Here is a 21,092-nt window from a genome sequence, read left to right as displayed (position 1 = left end):
TTGCATCGTTTATCATTTGGTTCTTAACAATAGAATTCACTTCCTAGATCAATAATTATACTTAAAATAACAGTGTTTACTGTCTACATCATTTATCAATGGACACATCAGTTAATTGGGTTTACACTATTGCTTTGAATACTTTGGTTGGGCTGTACTCTTGTCCCGTAGACTCAGTGTTGGACTCTGATGTGGCCAATTGCAATGTGGTTAAGCTGAAATAGCTGGGAAAACAATGTATGGACTGTAGGGGCCAAGGCTAGGCTTGTTTCTTGATAATTGTATTGAAAGTTGGGAATCGTATTGAAGAACAGAATAGAATAAAAGACCTGAGAACTATGAGATTAGGCTCTAATGCCCTATGTCATTCATTGTATGTAACAAATTAAATTCTCTCCTGTGATTTTGGAATGTGACTAGTTGGTACCATCCTTGTTAGAACTGAGTAAATAATCACTCAAATTATTTTTCTGAGTTCTATAAGTTCAAATGGGGAGTCTCAATTGAGAAAGACTAGAAATATGGAGTTAGTAGGAGTGAAGTTCATGCTCTTCCATAGAAGGGAAGGGAATTGGGGATAGATAGAAGGGGAAGGTTCTCTTGAGTGAAAGGAGAAGCCAGTACCACACCCTGAAACCCACATGTTGGTGAGTGGTGATGGGCAGTACTTTCATCTTGCTCTATCCACTGGCTGGTCTGCCCAGTGCCCGAGTAGGATTAGGAATGTTCTCCTGGGGTTGGCATCCAAGGCTTGAATTTATTTTTCATGAGCTCTGAGCAAAGTTCTTTGGTCTCAAAAGTGTCGTCTTTCTTTTCTGTGGTATACTGTATGGTAAAGGATAAAGCTAAGTAAAACCACCTAGAAAGTTGTGCTGCTTTTAATAAGCCTTTACCAAGGTGTAACGACAAGGTTTTCTCTGAAATCTTGCCTCTTATTTTTGCTGCTGCTGCTCAAATGTTCCAGAGTCCAAAACAACAGACCTTTGTGATTTAGAGTATTATAGATATGGACATGTCACTGTTAGACGGCTTTTGTTCCCCTCATCAGCTTTGGTGCTATTTCATTCACATTGCAAATAGCTGCTTTATATCACTTTTCCCTTTCCCCTCAGCATCTGTCGTTCTGTGCTTAGATTTCCCAGATTTCCTTTATATAACTTTATGTTTTATACTGTGTGCTATTTTGTCCACATAGTATAAAATATCGTCCCATAACCATCCTTCTGCTGCCAAAGCCCGTTTTCTTTTTCTGCCTGTATTTTCAACCTAGACCCTTTGCATTCTTTTTCCCTCTTCATGCCACTGGTGCCACACCTTAATCTGGTATCATTGACACGTGTAATTAATTTGCTTCTTATATTTTGTTAGTTCATTAACAAAGACATTGAACGAATATATCATATGTTACATCTTATTCTGTAACTGTTCATTTTTATTCTTTTGAACTCTTCTAGGCATTTTCTCTAACTATTCACTCTCAATGACTCCTGACCTTTATACCAGCTGTAAATATGGAACTAGTCTTGTAATGGAAGTTACAGTCCTATCTATGCTATTTATGGACATGGGCAGAAATTGTTCACCTTAAAATAGCATTCCTTTTAGTATTATCTTTACTTTTAAAAGCTACCTGGGATTTTATCAACTGGGGACTGGATATATGTAGACAATATATCCTTTATATATAAAGTACTCCTGGAGGACCAATGTAGGAAATAAATTTAATGATTAACAAAGTTGAACATTAGCTTGAAGTTTCAAGAAGACCTGAGAAGAAGGAGAGTTTTGATAAGAGAAGGAGAAATGAACATTACTTCTGGAATTTGGGCAGGGTGCTGCTGTGTAGGGGAGGCAGGGGTCCATCTGCTTGGAGAAAGGAGAGAACAGACGTAGGAGAGGAGAAAGGAAGGAAGATACCAGGTGATGGAAAAAAAAGGAAAAAGAGGCTACAAAAAATTAATGTTCTGGTTATTCTTCTTAGCATTCAGAGTATACTCATGGCCAGGTATAGAGGAAGAGAAAGTTGTATTTTCCATGGTACATATCAAAAGGGTTCCATCTCAGCCTACAGAATAAAAATCTAGTGAGTGAGAACTTTCGTTTTCAGTAGTATCGTAGATTGAATAGTTTATGAACTCTGAAAATGCTTCACAGATACACATACCGTCATACATGCACATAAATCTCTTTACATGCATAGCTGGGTCTACAAGGATGTCAAGGTAATTGAATTCGAAATAATAGGTATATATTCTCACAATTGGCCAGTACTGAAGCTGACAGCTGCCCCAGTGGCCTGGAGCTTTAGTTTTAATAAGTCAAGGATGGGACACAGAGATCTGTGGGTTTATCAGAGACTCCAGGAGAAAATCAGAATCCCTGAAAAGTGATCCTTACCAAAAGAGAGTGCAAGAAAAAATTTTCTGAAGAGAGAGAAAGGAATCTTGCCTGTCTTGACTGGCTCCAGTGGAGGGAAAACGTCCATGAATATTTTGTAACTACAAATTGGCCTTCATGATGATTTGAAAGCCAGAATTCACTTCACCTATGTGGAGTAATGCACCTTAAGCCATGTATTTTGTTTAACCTGGTTATGTAAATACAGATTGTCTCTAGAGGATTATACACTCAACTTACACTTCAAAAAATCTAATAGAAAGTTCTCAAACGTGAACTACCTAACCCTCTATCTCCTCTGGAGTTAGAAAAGGCAGAGGAAATACAGATCAAATGGCCAACATCTGTTGGATCATTGAAAAAGAAAGAGAGTTCCAGAAAAACATCTACTTTTGCTTTATTGACTATGCCACAGCCTTTGACTGTGTGGATCACAATAAACTGTGGAAAATTCTTCAAGAGGTGGGACTACCAGACCACCTGACCTGCTTCCTGAGGAATCTGTCAATCTGCAGGTCAAGAAGCAAAAGTTAGAACTGGACATGAAACAACAGACTGGTTCCAAATTGGTAAAGGAGTACATCAAGGCTGTATATTGTCACCCTGCTTATTTAACTTATATGCAGAGTACATCATAAGTAATGCTGGGCTGGATGAAGCATAAGCTGGAATCAAGATTGCCGGGAGAACTATCAATAACTCCATATATGCAGATGACACCACCCTTATGGCAGAAAGCGAAGAGGAACTAAAAAGCCTCTTGATGAAAGAGGAGAGTGAAAAAGTTGACTTAAAATTCAATATTCAGAGAACGAAGATCATAGCATTCGGTTCCATCATTTCATGGCAAATAAATGGGGAAACAATGGAAACAGTGACAGACTTTATTTTGGGGGGCTCCAAATCACTGTAGATGGTGACTGCAGCCAGGAAATTAAAAGACGCTTGCTCCTTGGAAGGAAAGTTATGATCAACCTAGATAGCATATTAAAAAGCAGAGACATTATTTTGCTGACAAAGGTCCATCTAGTCAAAGCTATGGTTTTTCCAGCAGTCATGTATGGATGTGAGAGTTGGACTATAAAGAAAGCTGAGCACCGAAGAATTGATGCTTTTGAACTGTGGTGTTGGAAAGGAGATCCAACCAGTCCATCCTAAAGGAAATCAATCCTGAATATTCACTGGAAGGACTGATGCTGAAGCTGAAACTCCAGTACTTTGGCCACCTGATGCGAAGAACTGACTCATTGGAAAAGACCCTGATGCTGAGAAAGATTGAAGCCAGGAGGAGAAGGGGACAACAGAGGATGAGATGGTTGGATGGCATCCCCTACTCAATGGACGTGAGTTTGAATAAGCTCCAGTAGTTGGTGATGGACATGGAGGTATGGCATGCTGCAGTCCATGGGGTCGCAAAGAGTCGGACACGACTGAGTGACTGAACTGAACTGAACTGTCTCCTCTCACTCTCCTTCCGTCCCCCTCCTTCCCTCCCTCCCTCTCTCTCTCTCTCACACACACACAAATCGCAAAACGCATGGAGAAACAAACAACTATAAGTAAGAGTTAAATGTAAACAACCCGTTGTAGAATTAAAACATTCAAGACCTTAGATATTGGAATTAATGGAAATAGATTATAAAATAATGTTCTAAGTTTACTCCTGTTTTTCTGCTTTCTTAGGTTGTAAAGTTAGGTTGTTGCTTTGCCATCTTTCCTGTTGTTTTTTTTTTAGTGTAAGCATTTATAGCTATAAATTTTTGCTCTTAGCACTGCTTTCACTGAATCCCTTAAGTTTCACTATATTGATTTCATTTTCATTCATCTCTAAATATTTTCTAATTTACCTTGTGATTTATTTTTGAATAACTGGTTTTTTAAAAAAATATATTGTTGTAAAGCAATCACCAATCAATTAAAAATATAAATTTTTAAAAAGTAGATTGTTAATTTCCACAAATCTGTGAATTCTCAACTTATACTGTGTTATTGATTTTTTTATATTGCAGTATGGTTGATTTGCAATATATTATCAATAGTTTCAGATATTGGACATAATTCAAAATTTTTATTTTCTTAATAAATTTATTTATTTTAATTGGAGGCTAATTACTTTACAATATTGTATTGGTTTTGCCATACATCAACATGAATCCACCATGGGTGTACACATGTTCCCCATCCTGAACCCTCCTCCCACCTCCCTCCCCGTACCATCCCTCTGGGTCATCCCAGTGCACCAACCCCAAGCATCCTGTATCCTGCATCGAACCTGGACTGGCAATTTGTTTCTTATATGATATTATACATGTTTCAATGCCATTCTCCCAAATCATCCCACCCTCTCCCTCTCCCACAGAGTCCAAAAGACTGTTCTATACATCTGTGTCTCTTTTGCTGTCTTGCATACTGGGTTATCATTGCCATCTTTCTAAATTCCATATATATGCATTAGTATACTGTATTGGTGTTTTTCTTTCTGGCTTACTTCACTCTGTATAATAGGCTCCAGTTTCATCCACCTCATTAGAGCTGATTCAAATGTATTATTTTTAAATTTTTATAGATTATACTCCATTTATAGTTATTATAAAATATTGGCTATATTCCTTGTGCTATACAATATATCCTTGTATTTCCCTCTTATTTCCCTATCCCTATCATGCCCCTCCTCACTTCCATCTCACCACTGGTAACCACTAATTTGGTTTCTATATCTGTAAGTCTGTTTCTTTTTTGTTATATTCAGTTATTTGTTTTATTCTTAGCAAAGTATAGCTCATTTAAAATGTGTTAATTTCTAATATATAGCACAGCAATTCAGTTTTATATATATTTATATTTTATATATATATATATTATTTGCATATATATATACTTTTCCAGATTATTTTCCTTATAGGTTATTATAAAATATTGAGTACAGTTCCCTGTGCTGTACAGTATATCCTTGTTGGTTATCTGTTCTATATGTCAGTTCAGTTCAGTCGCTCAGCTGTGTCCGACTCTTTGCGACCCCATGAATCGCAGCACACCAGGCCTCCCTGTCTATATATGTATGTATATGTTAATCCCAAACTCTTAATTTATCCTCCCCATCCCCATTCTTTCCCCTTTGGTGATCATAAGTTTGTTTTCTTTATCTATGGGTCTGTTTCTGTTTTGTAAATAAGTCCACTTGTATCTTTTTTCTTGATTCCACATGTAAGTGATATCATATGACATTTGTCTTTCTCTGCCTGGCTTACTTCACTTACTATGATAATCTCTTGGTCAATCCATGTTGCTGCAAATGGCATTATTCTTTTTTATGGCTGAGGAGTATTCTGTTGTGTGTGTATGTTTGTGTGTGTGTATATATACACGTACATACTGTATCTTCTTTATCCATTCATTCATCAATGGGCACTTAGGTTGCTTCCTTATCTTGGCTATTATAAATAGTGGTATAGTGAACATTGGGATGCATATATCTTTTCAATTACAGTTTTCTCCACATCTGTGCCCAAGAGTGAGATTGCAGGCTCATATGGTAACTTTGTTTTTAGAGTTTTAACATTGATGCCATCAAAATACAGAACATTTCCATCACTACAAAGATCCTTCAGGTTGTTGTTTTACAGCAATACCTGCTTTGCTTCTACACCACTCCCTTCTTAATCCCTAATAACTACCAATATGTTCTCCATTTCTATATTTTTAATTTAAAAAATGTTGTATAAATGAAATCATAAAGTATGTAACCTTTGGGGGATTTTTTTTTCACTCTGCATAATTCCTCTGCATATCCATCTGGGTTGCTGCATGTATTGGTAGTCTGTGTATCATGTAGCAGTGTTTATGTTGCATGTACCCATTGAAGAGTCCTTTTTACTGCTGAGTAGTATTCCATAATATGCATGTACTACAGGTTTTAATCATTCACTTCCTGAAGAACATCAGGGTAGCCTCCAGGTTTTCACTGTTAATACTAAAGGTGTTATAAACATCTCATACAATTTTCAGAGGGAACATGTTTTATTTTCTCTGGGTAAATATCCAAGAGTGCAGTTTCTATGTAATATGGTAGCTACGTTATTTAGTCGTTTTACTGCCACTGTTTTCAGAGTGGTTGTACCATTTTACATTCTCACAGCAATGTATGAGTCATTCATTTTTCCTGCATTCTTAGCATTTGGTACTGTCATTATTTTTTTGTTTTAGCAGTTCTTATGGGTGTGTAGTGATGTCTCTTTGTGGTCTTCTTTTAAATTTTCCTAATGAATAATGATGTGGAACATCTTTTCATGTGTTTATTTGTCATCTGTATATCCTCTTTGGTAAAATGTCTCTTCATGTCTTTCGTTTATTTTCTTTATATACATTTATACCTGGTATATATAATACCAGGTATTATATATATACATTTATATATGGGATTCTTAAATTATTTATTTTGCTGCATCAGGTCTTAGTTGCATACAGAATCTCTAGTTATGGCACACCGGTAGGCGCCAGAGTGCTTGGGCTCAGTAATTGTGGTGTGTGGGCTTAGTTGCTCTGCAGCATGTGGGATCTTAGTTTCCTGACCAGGGATCAAACCTGCGTCCCCTGCATTGCAAGGTGGATTCTCAACCACTGGACCACAAGAGAAGTCCCATGTTCATTTTCTAATTAGGTATTTTTATACTGTTGAGTTTTGTGAGTTCTATATAAATTTCAGACACTAGTCCTTTTTTGGATACATGACTTGGCAATTTTTTCCTAGTCTGTAGCTTATCTTTTTATTCTTTAAATAGGGTCTTTCATAGAGGAAAATTTTTTTAATTTTGATAAACTTTATCAGTTATCAGTTTTTCCTTTTATGAATCATGCTTTTGATTTAACGAATCAAAGAACTTTTTGCTTGACTCCTAGATCCAGATTTTTCTCTTCAGTTTTTTCTAAAAGTTTTATGGTTTTTATGTTTAAGTCCATTTTGAGTTCATTTTTTAAGGTATGAGACTTGGGCCTGGAATGCTTTTTTAAAATTTTTTGCATATAGATATCCAATTGTTCGGGCTTCCCATGTGGCATAATGGTAAAGAATCTGCCTGCCAGTGCAGGAGACACAAGAGATGTGGGTTCAATCCCTGGGTCGGGAAGATCCCCGGGAGGAGGAAATGGGAACCCACTCCAGTATTCTTGCCTGGATCCTTGGACAGAGGAACCTGGTGGACTACAGTCCTTGGGGTTGCAAAGAGTCGGACACAACTGAGCAACTGAGCCCATTGTGTGTACACAGCCAATTGTTCATGCACCAGTTATTTCCTCCGCTGAATTGCTTCTGCCCCTTTGTCAAAAATCACTGGACTTTTTTGTGTGTATCTGTTGTTTGGTTCTCTATTCTTTTTATTAATCTATGTGTCTATCTCTCCTCTGAAATAGTTTGATGACTAAGTCTTGAAATTTGGTAGACTTATTCATCCTACTTTATTCTCCTTTTCCAGAATTGTTTTAGCTATTCTAGTTGCTTCGTGTTTTTATCTATATTTCAGAATAACCTTGTCCATATCTGTTAAGAAAAACCTTGTTAGCATTTTTATAAGAATTGAACTAAATCTATTATCAGTTTTCCTCAAATTGATATCTTTTCTGTATTGAGTCTTTCAATTCATAAAAATGGTATGTCTACATTAATTTAGATCCTCTGTTTCTCTTGACAGCATTGTCTTTTCAGCATACATGTACATGCTCTTTTAGAATTATGCCTGTCTTTCCATTTTTTGAGATTGTTAATTGTATTTTTAATTTTGTAATCACATACTTATTGCTAATGCATAGCAATGAATATAATTGATTTTTGTATCTTTATCTTGTATGTGGTAACCTTGCAGAGATTCCTTACTACAGTTGACCTTGAACAAGATATGTTTGAACTGCACAGGACCACTGACAAAGGAATTTTAAATATATATATATACACACACACATATACACACACACACACACACACACACACACACACACACTATAATACTATAGGGCTTCCCTAGTGGCTCAGACATTAAAAATCTGCCCTGCAATGCAGGAGACGTGGGTTTGATCCCTAGGTGGGAAAGATCCCCTGGAGGAGGGCATGACAATCCACTCTAGTATTCTTGCCTGGAGAATCCCCGTGGTTAGAGAAGCCTAGTGGGCTACAGTCCATGGGGTCACAAAGAGTCAGACATGACTGAGCCACTAAACGTAGCATAGTACTCTATGATCTGTGGTTTGTTAAATCCAAGAATGTGGATTTGCACATAGGGAGGACCAATTCTAAAGTTACATGCAAATTTTTCTTTTTTTTACTGTTTATTTTTTTTTATTTTATTTTATTTTTAAACTTTACAATATTGTATTAGTTTTGCCAAATATCGAAATGAATCTGCCACAGGTATACCTGTGTTCCCCATCCTGAACCCTCTTCCCTCCTCCCTCCCCATACCCTCCCTCTGGGTCGTCCCAGTGCACCAGCCCCAAGCATCCAGTATCGTGCATCGAACCTGGACTGGCAACTCGTTTCATACATGATATTATACATGTTTCAATGCCATTCTCCCAAATCTTCCCACCCTCTCCCTCTCCCACAGAGTCCATAAGACTGATCTATACATCAGTGTCTCTTTTGCTGTCTCGTACACAGGGTTATTGTTACCATCTGTCTAAATTCCATATATATGCGTTAGTATACTGTACTGGTGTTTTTCTTTCTGGCTTACTTCACTCTGTATAATAGGCTCCAATTTCATCCACCTCATTAGAACTGATTCAAATGTATTTTTTTTTAATGGCTGAGTAATACTCCATTGTGTATATGTACCACAGCTTTCTTATCCATTCATCTGCTGATGGACATCTAGGTTGCTTCCATGTCCTGGCTATTATAAACAGTGCTGCAATGAACATTGGGGTGCACGTATCTCTTTCCCTTCTGGTTTCCTCAGTGTGTATGCCCAGCAGTGGGATTGCTGGATCATAAGGCAGTTCTATTTCCAGTTTTTTAAGCAATCTCCACACTGTTCTCCATAGTGGCTGTACTAGTTTGCATTCCCACCAACAGTGTAAGAGGGTTCCCTTTTCTCCACACCCTCTTCAGCATTTATTGCTTGTAGACTTTTGGATTGCAGCCCTTCTGACTGGTGTGAAATGGTACCTCATAGTGGTTTTGATTTGCATTTCTCTGATAATGAGTGATGTTGAGCATCTTTTCATGTGTTTGTTAGCCATCTGTATGTCTTCTTTGGAGAAATGTCTATTTAGTTCTTTGGCCCATTTTTTGATTGGGTCATTTATTTTTCTGGAGTTGAGCTGTAGGAGTTGCTTGTATATTCTCGAGATTAGTTGTTTGTCAGTTGCTTCATTTGCTATTATCTTCTCCCATTCTGAAGGCTGTCTTTTCACCTTGCTAATAGTTTCCTTTGATGTGCAGAAGCTTTTAAGTTTAATTAGGTCCCATTTGTTTATTTTTGCTTTTATTTCCAATATTCTGGGAGGTGGGTCATAGAGGATCCTGCTGTGATGTATGTCAGAGGGTGTTTTGCCTATGTTCTCCTCTAGGAGTTTTATAGTTTCTGGTCTTACGTTGAGATCTTTAATCCATTTTGAGTTTATTTTTGTGTATGGTGTTAGAAAGTGTTCTAGTTTCATTCTTTTACAAGTGGTTGACCAGTTTTCCGAGCACCACTTGTTAAAGAGATTGTCTTTAATCCATTGTATATTCTTGCCTCCTTTGTCAAAGATAAGGTGTCCGTATGTGCGTGGATTTATCTCTGGGCTTTCTATTTTGTTCCATTGATCTATATTTCTGTCTTTGTGCCAATACCATAGTGTCTTGATAACTGTGGCTTTGTAGTAGAGCCTGAAGTCAGGTAGGTTGATTCCTCCAGTTCCATTCTTCTTTCTCAAGATCGCTTTGGCTATTCGAGGTTGTTTGTATTTCCATACAAATTGTGAAATTATTTGTTCTAGCTCTGTGAAGAATGCTGTTGGCAGCTTGACAGGGATTGCATTGAATCTATAGATTGCTTTGGGTATATACTCATTTTCACTGTATTGATTCTTCCAATCCATGAACATGATATATTTCTCCATCTATTAGTGTCCTCTTTGATTTCTTTCACCAGTGTTTTATAGTTTTCTATATATAGGTCTTTAGTTTCTTTAGGTAGATATATTCCTAAGTATTTTATTCTTTCCGTTGCAATGGTGAATGGAATTGTTTCCTTAATTTCTCTTTCTGTTTTCTCATTATTAGTGTATAGGAATGCAAGGGATTTCTGGGTGTTGATTTTATATCCTGCAACTTTACTATAATCATTGATTAGTTCTAGTAACTTTCTGGTGGAGTCTTTAGGGTTTTCTATGTAGAGGATCATGTCATCTGCAAATAGTGAGAGTTTTACTTCTTCTTTTCCAATTTGGATTCCTTTTATTTCTTTTTCTGCTCTGATTGCTGTGGCCAAAACTTCCAAAACTATGTCAAATAGTAATGGTGAAAGTGAGCACCCTTGTCTTGTTCCTGACTTTAGACGAAATGCTTTCTATGTTTCACCATTGAGGATAATGTTTGCTGTGGGCTTGTCATATATAGCTTTTATTATGTTGAGGTATGTTCCTTCTAGTCCTGCTTTCTGGAGAGTTTTTATCATAAATGGATGTTGAATTTTGTCAAAGGCTTTCTCTGCATCTATTGAGATAATCATGTGGTTTTTATTTTTCAATTTGTTAATGTGGTGTATTACATTGATTGATTTGCAGATATTGAAGAATCCTTGCATCCCTGGGATAAAGTCCACTTGGTCATGGTGTATGATCTTTTTAATGTGTTGTTGGATTCTGACTGCTAGAATTTTGTTAAGGATTTTTGCATCTATGTTCATCAGTGATATTGGCCTGTAGTTTTCTTTTTTTGTGGGATCTTTGTCAGGTTTTGGTATTAGGGTGATGGTGGCCTCATAGAATGAGTTTGGAAGTTTACCATCCTCTGCAATTTTCTGGAAGAGTTTGAGCAGGATAGGTGTTAGCTCTTCTCTAAATTTTTGGTAGAATTCAGCTGTGAAGCCATCTGGACCTGGGCTTTTGTTTGCTGGAAGATTTTTGATTACAGTTTCAATTTCCGTGCTTGTGATGGGTCTGTTAAGATTTTCTATTTCTTCCTGGCCCAGTTTTGGAAAGTTGTACTTTTCTAAGAATTTGTCCATTTCTTCCACGTTGTCCATTTTATTGGCATAGAATTGTTGATAGTAGTCTCTTATGATCCTTTGTATTTCTGTGTTGTCTGTTGTGATCTCTCCATTTTCATTTCTAATTTTATTGATTTGATCTTTCTCCTTTTTTTCTTGATGAGTCTGGCTAATGGTTTGTCAATTTTATTTATCCTTTCAAAGAACCAGCTTTTGGCTTTGTTGATTTTTGCTATGGTCTCTTTTGGTTTTTTTTTGCATTTATTTCTGCCCTAATTTTTAAGATATCTTTCCTTCTACTAACCCTGGGTTTCTTCATTTCTTCCTTTTCTAGTTGCGTTAGGTGTAGGGTTAGGTTATTTATTTGACTTTTTTTCTTGTTTCTTTTTTTTTTTTTTTTTTTTGGTGTATTTTAATCTGGTCTCTTTCCTTCCTTTTAATCCAATTTGCAAATCTTAAAAATGAATCTTCCTTTTGTAAGCTTGCAGATTCCCTTGCTAGAAGCCTGAAATCCTAGTCTTGAACTTCAACAGGAGTTTAGACTGGAGAAAAATTTAAATTACCACCGTTTCCAATTATAGTTGATTCTCATTATTCACTGTAGTCATGTTCTATATAACTACCTGAATTAGCAAATACTGAACTGTTACTCTCAGATGAAATCGTGAGGTTCCTAGCAACCTCTGGTGGTACTATTTCTGTCAGCTGATGATACATAAGCTGTTTGACGTGTGTTTCTATTTCTTTTTTTTTTTTCTTTTTTTTTTTTTAAATTTTATTTTATTTTTAAACTTTACATAACTGTATTAGATTTGCCAAATATCAAAATGAATCCACCACAGGTATACATGTGTTCCCCATCCAGAACCCTCTTCCCTCCTCCCTCCCCATTCCATCCCTCTGGGTCGTCCCAGTGCACCAGCCCCAAGCATGCAGTATCGTGCATCGAACCTGGACTGGCAACTCATTTCATACATGATATTTTACATGTTTCAATGCCATTCTCCCAAATCTTCCCACCCTCTCCCTCTCCCACAGAGTCCATAAGACTGTTCTATACATCAGTGTCTCTTTTGCTGTCTCGTACACAGGGTTATTGTTACCATCTTTCTAAATTCCATATATATGCGTTAGTATACTGTATTGGTGTTTTTCTTTCTGGCTTACTTCACTCTGTATAATAGGCTCCAGTTTCATCCACCTCATTAGAACTGATTCAAATGTATTCTTTTTAATGGCTGAATAATACTCCATTGTGTATATGCAACACAGCTTTCTTATCCATTCATCTGCTGATGGACATCTAGGTTGCTTCCATGTCCTGGCTATTATAAACAGTGCTGCGATGAACATTGGGGTACTCGTGTCTCTTTCCCTTCTGGTTTTCTCAGTGTGTATGCCCAGCAGTGGGATTGCTGGATCATAAGGCATGTCTATTTCCAGTTTTTTAAGGAATCTCCACACTGTTCTCCATAGTGGCTGTACTAGTTTGCATTCCCACCAACAGTGGAAGAGGGTTCCCTTTTCTCCACACCCTCTCCAGCATTTATTGCTTGTAGACTTTTGGATCGCAGCCATTCTGACTGGTGTGAAATGGTACCTCATAGTGGTTTTGATTTGCATTTCTCTGATAATGAGTGATGTTGAGCATCTTTTCATGTGTTTGTTAGCCATCTGTATGTCTTCTTTGGAGAAATGTCTATTTAGTTCTTTGGCCCATTTTTTGATTGGGTCATTTATTTTTCTGGAGTTGAGCTGTAGGAGTTGCTTGTACATTCTCGAGATTAGTTGTTTGTCAGTTGCTTCATTTGCTATTATCTTCTCCCATTCTGAAGGCTGTCTTTTCACCTTGCTAATAGTTTCCTTTGATGTGCAGAAGCTTTTAAGGTTAATTAGGTCCCATTTGTTTATTTTTGCTTTTATTTCCAGTATTCTGGGAGGTGGGTCATAGAGGATCCTGCTGTGATGTATGTCAGAGAGTGTTTTGCCTATGTTCTCCTCTAGGAGTTTTATAGTTTCTGGTCTTACGTTTAGATCTTTAATCCATTTTGAGTTTATTTTTGTGTATGGTGTTAGAAAGTGTTCTAGTTTCATTCTTTTACAAGTGGTTGACCAGATTTCCCAGCACCACTTGTTAAAGAGATTGTCTTTAATCCATTGTATATTCTTGCCTCCTTTGTCGAAGATAAGGTGTCCATATGTGCGTGGATTTATCTCTGGGCTTTCTATTTTGTTCCATTGATCTATATTTCTGTCTTTGTGCCAGTACCATAGTGTCTTGATAACTGTGGCTTTGTAGTAGAGCCTGAAGTCAGGTAGGTTGATTCCTCCAGTTCCATTCTTCTTTCTAAAGATCGCTTTGGCTATTCGAGGTTTTTTGTTTTTCCATACAAATTGTGAAATTATTTGTTCTAGCTCTGTGAAGAATGCTGTTGGTAGCTTGATAGGGGTTGCATTGAATCTATAGATTGCTTTGGGTAGTATACTCATTTTCACTACATTGATTCTTCCAATCCATGAACATGGTATATTTCTCCATCTGTTAGTGTCCTCTTTGATTTCTTTCACCAGTGTTTTATAGTTTTCTATATATAGGTCTTTAGATTCTTTAGGTAGATATATTCCTAAGTATTTTATTCTTTCCGTTGCAATGGTGAATGGAATTGTTTCCTTAATTTCTCTTTCTGTTTTCTCATTATTAGTGTATAGGAATGCAAGGGATTTCTGTGTGTTGATTTTATATCCTGCAACTTTACTATAGTCATTGATTAGTTCTAGTAATTTTCTGGTGGAGTCTTTAGGGTTTTCTATGTAGAGGATCATGTCATCTGCAAACAGTGAGAGCTTTACTTCTTCTTTTCCAATTTGGATTCCTTTTATTTCTTTTTCTGTTCTGATTGCTGTGGCCAAAACTTCCAAAACTATGTTGAATAGTAATGGTGAAAGTGGGCACCCTTGTCTTGTTCCTGACTTTAGAGGAAATGCTTTCAATTTTTCACCATTGAGGATAATGTTTGCTGTGGGTTTGTCATATATAGCTTTGATTATGTTGAGGTATGTTCCTTCTAGTCCTGCTTTCTGGAGAGTTTTTATCATAAATGGATGTTGAATTTTGTCAAAGGCTTTCTCTGCATCTATTGAGATAATCATATGGTTTTTATTGTTCAATTTGTTAATGTGGTGTATTACATTGATTGATTTGCGGATATTGAAGAATCCTTGCATCCCTGGGATAAAGCCCACTTGGTCATGGTGTATGATCTTTTTAATGTGTTGTTGGATTCTGATTGCTAGAATTTTGTTAAGGATTTTTGCATCTATGTTCATCAGTGATATTGGCCTGTAGTTTTCTTTTTTTGTGGGATCTTTGTCAGGTTTTGGTATTAGGGTGATGGTGGCCTCATAGAATGAGTTTGGAAGTTTACCATCCTCTGCAATTTTCTGGAAGAGTTTGAGCAGGATAGGTGTTAGCTCTTCTCTAAATTTTTGGTAGAATTCAGCTGTGAAGCCGTCTGGACCTGGGCTTTTGTTTGCTGGAAGATTTTTTATTACAGTTTCAATTTCTGTGCTTGTGATGGGTCTGTTAAGATTTTCTATTTCTTCCTGATCGAGTTTTGGAAAGTTGTACTTTTCTAAGAATTTGTCCATTTCTTCCTCGTTGTCCATTTTATTGGCATATAATTGTTGATAGTAGTCTCTTATGATCCTTTGTATTTCTGTGTTGTCTGTTGTGATCTCTCCATTTTCATTTCTAATTTTATTGATTTGATTTTTCTCCCTTTGTTTCTTGATGAGTCTGGCTAATGGTTTGTCAATTTTATTTATCCTTTCAAAGAACCAGCTTTTGGTTTTGTTGATTTTTGCTATGATCTCTTTTGTTTCTTTTGCATTTATTTCTGCTCTAAGTTTTAAGATTTCTTTCCTTCTACTAACCCTGGGGTTCTTCATTTCTTCCTTTTCTAGTTGCTTTAGGTGTAGAGTTAGGTTATTTATTTGACTTTTTTCTTGTTTCTTGAGGTGTGCCTGTATTGCTATGAACTTTCCCCTTAGGACTGCTTTTACCGTGTCCCACAGGTTTTGGGTTGTTGTGTTTTCATTTTCATTCGTTTCTATGCAAATTTTGATTTCTTTTTTGATTTCTTCTGTGATTTGTTGGTTATTCAGCAGCGTGTTGTTCAGCCTCCATATGTTGGAATTTTTAATAGTTTTTCTCCTGTATTTGAGATCTAATCTTACTGCATTGTGGTCAGAAAAAATGCTTGGAATGATTTCTATCTTTTTGAATTTACCAAGGCTAGATTTATGGCTCAGGATGTGATCTATCCTGGAGAAGGTTCCATGTACGCTTGAGAAGAAGGTGAAATTCATTGTTTTGGGATGAAATGTCCTATAGGTATCAATTAGGTCTAACTGGTCTATTGTATCGTTTAAAGTTTGTGTTTCCTTGTTAATTTTCTGTTTAGTTGATCTATCCATAGGTGTGAGTGGGGTATTAAAGTCTCCCACTATTATTGTGTTATTGTTAATTTCTCCTTTCACACTTGTTAGCATTTGTCTTACATATTGCAGCGCTCCCGTGTTGGGTGCATATATATTTATAATTGTTATATCTTCTTCTTGGATTGATCCTTTGATCATTATGTAGTGACCGTCTTTGTCTCTTTTCACAGCCTTTGTTTTAAAGTCTATTTTATCTGATATAAATATTGCTACTCCTGCTTTCTTTTAGTCCCTATTTGCATGGAAAATCTTTTTCCAGCCCTTCACTTTCAGTCTGTATGTGTCCCCTGTTTTGAGGTGGGTCTCTTGTAGACAACATATGTAGGGGTCTTGTTTTTGTATCCATTCAGCCAGTCTTTGTCTTTTGGTTGGGGCATTCAACCCATTTACGTTTAAGGTAATTACTGATAAGTATGATCCCGTTGCCATTTACTTTATTGTTTTGGGTTCAATTTTATACACCGTTTTTGTGTTTCCTGTCTAGAGAATATCCTTTAGTATTTGTTGGAGAGCTGGTTTGGTGGTGCAGAATTCTCTCAGCTTTTGCTTGTCTGAAAAGCTTTTGATTTCTCCTTCATATTTGAATGAGATCCTTGCTGGGTACAATAATCTGGGCTGTAGGTTATTTTCTTTCATCACTTTAAGTATGTCTTGCCATTCCCTCCTGGCTTGAAGAGTTTCTATTGAAAGATCAGCTGTTATCCTTATGGGAATTCCCTTGTGTGTTATTTGTTGTTTTTCCCTTGCTGCTTTTAATATTTGTTCTTTGTGTTTGATCTTTGTTAATTTGATTAATATGTGTCTTGGGGTGTGTCGCCTTGGGTTTATCCTTTTTGGGACTCTCTGGGTTTCTTGGACTTGGGTGATTATTTCCTTCCCCGTTTTAGGGAAGTTTTTAACTATTATCTCTTCAAGTATTTTCTCATGGTCTTTATTTTTGTCTTCTTTCTCTGGGACCCCTATGATTCGAATGTTGTAGTGTTTAATATTGTCCTGGAGGTCTCTGAGATTATCCTCATTTCTTTTAATTTGTTTTTCTTTTATCCTCTCTGATTCATTTATTTCTACCATTCTATCTTCTAATTCACTAATCCTATCTTCTGCCTCTGTTATTCTACTATTGGTTGGCTCCAGAGTGTTTTTAATTTCATTTATTGCATTATTCATTATATATTGACTCTCTTTTATTTCTTCTAGGTCCTTGTTAAACCTTTCTTGCATCTTCTCAATCTTTGTCTCCAGGCTATTTATCTGTGATTCCATTTTGATTTCAAGATTTTGGATCAATTTCACTATCATTATTCGGAATTCTTTATCAGGTAGATTCCCTATCTCTTCCTCTTTTGTTTGGTTTGGTGGGCATTTATCCTGTTCCTTTATCTGCTGGCTATTCCTCTGTCTCTTCATCTTGTTTAAATTGCTGAGTTTGGGGTGTCCTTTCTGTATTCTGGCAGTTTGTGGAGTTCTCTTTATTGTGGCATTTCCTCACTGTGTGTGGGTTTGTACAGGTGGCTTGTCAAGGTTTCTTGGTTAGGGAAGCTTATGTCGGTGTCCTGGTGGATGGAGCTGTATTTCTTCTCTCTCCTTTCGAAGACTTGGTGGCTTTTCTGGGTGCCTGATGTCCTCTGCCGGCATTCAGAAGTTGTTTTGTGGAATTTACTCGGCGTTTAAATGTTCTTTTGATGAATTTGTGGGGGAGAAAGTGTTCTCCCCATCCTACTCCTCCGCCATCTTTGTGTAGTTGTCTAAAGTTACATGCAAATTTTTCAACTGCATGGTGTCAGTGGTCTTACCCACCATGTTGATAAAGGTTCACCTGGAGTTTGCCATGTTGTTTGTGGATTTCTTAGAACCTTTTATGCAATCATGTCATTCACAAACATGGAGAGTTATATTTTTTCCTTTCTAATCTGTATGCCTTTTATTTCCATTTCGTGCCTTGTTGCACTGGCTGTAACTTCTAGCTCTTTTATGAATAAGTGGGGAAATCAGAAATCCTTGCCTTGTCTCCATCATAGAGGGAAATATTCCACCTTTCATCATTAAGTATAATGTTAGCTATAGATTTTTTGTAGATGCTTGTTACTAGATTGAGGAAGTTTTGCTCTATTCTATTTTTTTTGGGTTTTTAAAGTCATGAATAAATATTGAGTTTTATCAGATACTTTCTCTGCATCAATTGATATGATCAAGTGTTTTTCTTTTTTAGCTTGTTAATGTGGTGGATAGTGAACCAGACTTGCATCCCTAAGATAAACCCCTTTGTCATGGTATACAGTTCTTCTTATATATTGCTAAATTCTATTTCCTAATATTTTTAAGGCCTTTTTGTGGTCTAAATAAAATGGAGGAAGTTGGTCTATAGTTTTCAATTTTTTGTGCTTTTTCTGGTTTTAATATCAAGGTAACAGCCTCACAAAATGCTTGGGGAAGTTTTCTTCCTCTATTGCTTTATGAAAGATATCATGTATAACTAACATTAAGTTGACTTTAACTGTATAGTAGAATTCTTTGGTGAAACCATCTGAATGTGGTACTTTCTTTTCTGGGAGTTCACAAATTATGAATTCAACTTCCTTAATAGCTATACTTCACACTAGTAAAGTAATGCTCAAAATTCTCCAAGCCAGGCTTCAGCAATACGTGAACTGTGAACTTCCTGATGTTCAAGCTGGTTTTAGAAAAGGCAGAGGAACCAGAGATCAAATTGCCAACATCTGCTGGATCATCAAAAAAGCAAGAGAGTTCCAGAAAAACATCTATTTCTGCTTTATTGACTATGCCAAAGCCTTTGACTGTGTGGATCACAATAAACTGTGGAAAATTCTGAAAGAGATGGGAATACCAGACCACCTGACCTGCCTTTTGAGAAACCTGTATGCAGGTCAGGAAGCAACACTTAGAACTGGACATGGAACAACAGACTGGTTCCAAATAGGAAAAGGAGTACGTCAAGGCTGTATATTGTCACCCTGTTTATTTAACTTCTATGCAGAGTACATCATGAGAAACGCTGGACTGGAAGAAACACAAGCTGGAATCAAGATTGCTGGGAGAAATATCAATAACCTCAGATATGCAGATGACACCACCCTTATGGCAGAAAGTGAAGAGAAACTCAAAAGCCTCTTGATGAAAGTGAAAGTGGAGAGTGAAAAAGTGAGCTTAAAGGTCAACATTCAGAAAATGAAGATCATGGCATGTGGTCCCATCACTTCATGGGAAATAGATGGGGAAACAGTGGAAACAGTGTCAGACTTTATTTTTCTGGGCTCCAAAATCACTGCAGATGGTGATTGCAGCCATGAAATTAAAAGATGCTTACTCCTTGGAAGGAAAGTTATGACCAACCTAGATAGCATATTCAAAAGCAGAGACATTACTTTGCCAACAAAGGTTCGTCTAGTCAAGGCTATGGTTTTTCCTGTGGTCATGTATGGATGCGAGAGTTGGACTGTGAAGAAGGCTGAGCGCTGAAGAATTGATGCTTTTGAACTGTGGTGTTGGAGAAAACTCTTGACAGTCCCTTGGACTGCAAGGAGATCCAACCAGTCCATTCTGAAGGATATCAGCCCTGGGATTTCTTTGGAAGGAATGATGCTAAATCTGAAACTCCAGTACTTTGACCACCTCATGCAAAGAGTTGACTCATTGGAAAAGACTTTGATGCTGGGAGGGATTGGGGGCAAGAGAAGAAGGGGACGACAGAGGATGAGATGGCTGGATGGCATCATTGACTCGATGGACATGAGTCTCAGTGAACTCTGGGAGCTGGTGATGGGCAGGGAGGCCTGGAGTGCTGCAATTCATGGTGTTGCAAAGAGTCGGACACGACTGAGTGACTGATCTGATCTGAATAGCTATAGGGATTTTCTAATTATCTATTTTACATTGAATGAGTTATAGTAATTAGTGTTTTTCAAGTTATTAGTCTATTTAATTTAAGTTGTTGAATGTATTAGAGTTTTTTGTAGTATACCCTTGTCTTTTTGAGATCTGTGGAATGTGTACTGATATGGGCTATTTTATTCTGATACTAGTAATTTGTTTATTTTCTCCTTTTGTCTTTGCCAGCAGTGTTAAAGACTGGATTTTTGTTTTATTGATTTTTTCTATTTTTCTGTTTTAAATTTTATTATTCATTTCTATTTTAAAAATTTTAGTCATTGCTTTAGAGTAGATATGCTTGCAACAATTCTTTTTTTTTTTATTTTTTTAAAAATTTATTTTTATTGAAGTATAGCTGAATTATAATGCTGTGTTAATTACTGCTGTACAGCAGAGTGACTCAGTTATAAAAATATACATTCTTTTTCATCTTCATTTCCATTATGGTTTGTCACAGGATATTGAATATAGTTCCTTGTGCTCTACAGTAGGGCCTTGTTTAACAAAGTATTTTAGTTTAATTCATCTCAAGATGTCGTGATTTCTGCTTTATTCTTAAAGTATAGTTTTGCTGAATATAGTATTCTGGGTTTATAGAATCTTTTCTTTCATTTCTTAAAAAAATGTTGTAGCATGTTCTTCTGGCCTCCATGGTTTCTGATGAAAAATCTACTGCCCTTTGAATTGTTTTTCTGTATATAGGTGTTATCTCCCTCTTGTTATTATCAAAATTGTTTCTTTGTCTTTAGTTTTCTGAACTTTGACTATGATGTGTCTTCATGAGGATTTCTTTAGGTTTATCTTGTTTGAGTTTACCCAGCTTCCTAAATCAGTAGGTATATCTTTTTTTTAAGCAATTCTGAGGAATTCTCAGATGTTCTTTCTTTGAGCACTTTTTAAGCCCTATCCTCTTTCTCCTCTCCTTTTACGATTCTTAAAACAGGAATATAGACCTTGGTGGAGAAACATTGTCTATTTTAACTTTGCTTCCAGTACTCAAAATTGACCGTGTAAATTCCAATTCGAAAGTTCAGTGTAGTAAATATATTTCTGTTAGTGTATGTTCTGTTAGAGGGAAGAAGAATAGTGCCTTTTCACTACAACAGCTCTGAGTATTTACAA

This window comes from Bubalus kerabau, chromosome 1 (assembly GCF_029407905.1).
Source record: "Bubalus kerabau isolate K-KA32 ecotype Philippines breed swamp buffalo chromosome 1, PCC_UOA_SB_1v2, whole genome shotgun sequence".
Taxonomy (NCBI): domain Eukaryota; kingdom Metazoa; phylum Chordata; class Mammalia; order Artiodactyla; family Bovidae; genus Bubalus; species Bubalus kerabau.
Note: the sequence above shows the minus strand (reverse complement) of the source record.